The sequence below is a fragment of the Propithecus coquereli genome, unplaced genomic scaffold, assembly GCF_000956105.1.
Source record: "Propithecus coquereli isolate 6110/MARCELLA unplaced genomic scaffold, Pcoq_1.0 Scaffold24, whole genome shotgun sequence".
Lineage (NCBI taxonomy): Eukaryota > Metazoa > Chordata > Mammalia > Primates > Indriidae > Propithecus > Propithecus coquereli.
The window spans coordinates 10,139,925-10,143,597 of record NW_012147952.1 but is presented as its reverse complement, the minus strand read 5'-3'; positions in this window follow the sequence as shown (position 1 = coordinate 10,143,597).

The window sequence follows — 3,673 nt, the reverse complement described above, 5'->3', positions numbered from 1 at the left end:
ATAAATTTGTTTAAATTGCTTAAAGAAACATGAATTTAAAATATGAATAAGGAGTACAATTTACAAAATATGGCTAGAAAGATATGAGAAAACAACCGTATGGAACTTCTAGAGGCATACATCTTTGGAACTGAAAACTAAATGGATGGGTTAACAGAATATTAGACACAGGTAAAGAGAGAATTAGCGAATTGGAAGGTATGTCTAAAGCAATTAACCAGATCCCAACCCAGAAAGACCAAGAGATGAAAAATAATCAAGATAAGAAACATAGAGGACAGTGTAAGAAAATATTAAAATATATCATGAGTCTAATTGTAATTTCAGAAAGAGAAGAGAATTAACACAGAGAAACCCAGTTTTTCAGAGTTGATGGAAGACATGTATCCTCAGATTCAGGAAACTGAAAACGTTACAGGGAAAATTCTAACGAATGAAGATGAAGAGAAGAACTCAAAAAAGGAAGGACTAATTAGTTTTAAAGAAAAGATAATTAGTATCACATTAGATTTCTCACAGCAACAATAAAGACTGAAGACATTAAAATAGAACTGTAAAACAATATTGTAATGTTTTAGAATATTTTATTATACAATTTTAGAATCTTTTAGTGTAAAAAGATTGAGAGAAAATAAATGTCAAACCTGATTTATATACATAAGACTCAAACATAACAGAAGAAGATTGACTTCATGAAGGAAGACAGTTATCCCAATGGAGGGTCTGAGAATCAAACAGGAATGATGGACAAATGGGCAAATCTACATAAATGTATACATCTAAACTTATAAACTAATAATTGTGTGTATGTGTACTAGTGGGGAAAATATAATTTGAATTCCATATTAAATTTAGCCTGCATTCCTGAGAGAAGATTTTTAAATGTCCTTTGTGTTGTTTTTCCTGGCAACTCTTGTTAAGGCAGTATAGATAATAAATACTGCAGCATACGTAAGATTTCTTTACAGAATTCAGTACTTTAAAGGAATCATAGGCTTCAAAAAGAGAGAAACTAACTCTCCTGATGAGATATATAATTTTTCCAGGATAGGCTGCAGTTGACTCTGACTTTTTCTCCACAGGGTTAGACTTGTCTTGAATGAGGAGCAGAACAGAAAGTCGACATTCATGGAAACAGGTTAATTTTTATTCTTCTTCTCTGAGGGGTTTGTTCCTATTTTCTGCCTATTTATTCCTGGGTTCATTATTTCTTAATAATTTATAAAACAATTTACATTAGGTATATTAGCCTTTTTTCTATCAGTTATATTACAAATATTTTTCAATCTACTATTTGTAAACACTTGACATAACATAAATAAATAAAAGTATGTCAAATTTTCCCCTTTATGGTTATGGAATTTCTGTTTTAAAAAGTTCTACTTCACTTTAATGAGAGAGAAAATGGTAACACAGATTGCTGTCAAGATAACCTAATGGCCAGTGGGTACTTTGGCAGGCTTCTTTCTGGACAAGATATATCTGGATAGAGGATATTTTTCTAGAACTACCAAATCACCCCTCATGTACTGCCATGTTCCCAATCTAAGATTAGCCATGCACTGACCATCTCAGTGGGTTTAATTTCAACAGAGCTCTTATGACTCTGTCACTTTAAACCGTAGATTTCTGAGCAGGAATTGAAAGAGTAATTCTATATTTTTAGCTTTGCTTTTTGGTCATGGTTTAGACACAAATGGAAAGACAGCTTTTAAAGTATTTCTTGAAGAATTACTATATATATGCAGACATTTTCTTGTTGGTTTAAATTTTACAAAACTGCATGTTAAATTTCTTTTTCATATAATTTCCAAAGACCAATGTACTTGTCACCTTAATGCTATCAATGCTAAGAATATGTAATTGGGAATAACCCCTGTGAACCAGTTTTCAAGACTTTGAAATGTCAAAGTAAAGGTAGAGTTATGTTAAAATAAAAGTTAGTGGTATAAAATGAGACTTTTTATTTTGTCTTCATCTTTAGAAGCCTTGAAGTATGTGAATGTGACTTGATAAAATTCATCTGATTGTATCTGAGCATATAGCTGGGTGGCCTCCATATAACAGGCAGTTATTAAATACTTATTAACTGATCTGAGAAGAAAGTATTTAACTTTGAGAACGGTATATTACAGCTACTAAATATAAGTATAGAAAACCAAAAGTATATTTTCGACTATGAAAAAATTCAGCTTCACTCCAATATAGTATATACATTGGAAGTTTCTGTTTTCCACAATTTGAGTTGAATTATTTTTACCCCAAATTAGTCTCTCACAGTTTTTAGATTTGGTAACAACTCCTTTGAATCTTGAAATTGGACCAACATAGTCTTTTCTTGGATTATTTTCTTCTGCCCACTCCCATCTCCTCCTCCTCTTCCCCTTCCTCCTCCTCCAAAAAGTTTCTTTGGATATTGCTGCTTCTCCTCCACTGAGCTTATGGTACTAGTTTTCTGCTTGGCAATCTTTAGGTTTGCTTGTTTTTCTGAGTTGAAATGATGAGCAAAAGCTACAGAGTTTGGACCCATTTATCTTTTCAAGTCTTGCCTACGATTGTGGAGCCGATCTCATTTCTTCCAAGTAGGTTGCCCTTAAACTGTAATGGGTATTCAGCTGAAACTTGAGCACTGACAAGGAAGCCTCTGCCTCACGCAACACCCTGCTTGGCCTAGTAAGCCAATAGGAGGGTACATAGGCTGTAACCCAGGATCACAGATTTGAATTTGTCAGCTGCCAGAAATCTGGTCTAATCGATACGATTCTCTGAAAATAATTTATTTGACTTGTGGAATTTCTTCATGGAATTTCTTCAGTCCTTAAATGCAAGTTGGATTCATGGAATGAATTGAATCAAGTTGCTTCATGGAATGTAACAGAAGAGCTGATTAAAACATTTTCTGTCTGTCATTTTTAATTTCATACAATAGTATTTAAATAATGTGTTTTGTCCATATTTTGAAATTGCAATCACTTTAGAGATCTTAATTTTATTTTTTAAATTTAAAGTTTGTTTATGCTCATTCCATTCAATACTTTGGGAGGATATGATATTTAATCAAAGACAAAGAATATGATGTTTAGCAGTTTTTCCTAAGTTGGAATGGGTAGTGGGGAGCTGTGTCAAGAGGAGAGTTTTAACACTGTATGTCATGTTCCCCACATTTTAGCTCAAGTTAATAACAGCTTTGCTAATCTCCCTGAACATTTTGTTTGACATAAACTACACTACCTTCTTTGATGGTTGGGAGAGGTCCAGCTGGACGTCATGTCTCATTTGGTTACGGGTGTTTTAGCAGCATGTTATGAGGCTACGTGCTTTAGGATGGATAGTTCTTAAAGTCTTCAGGATGGTATGTAGTAATTCTTGGTGATGGTTTCTGACTCAAGTTAATAAAATATCATTTTATAGTCCATCTTCCCTTGGAAGTAAGTTTAATGAGTTTGCTCATTGTCAGAGAGCAAATGGCACCGTTTGCTAGTTGTCTGAATATCCCTTCTTTCCTTCTCTGTTAGAAACTAGAAGCCTGATTTTTCACTAGACATATTTCCTCTATGATAAAGAGACTCCCTTGAATCTGAGGGTGGTCATATGACTAATATTAATATTTAATCAATGAGATGTAAGCAGAAGTATTGTCTGTGAATTCTTAGAATCCTCATGTAAGAGAGGA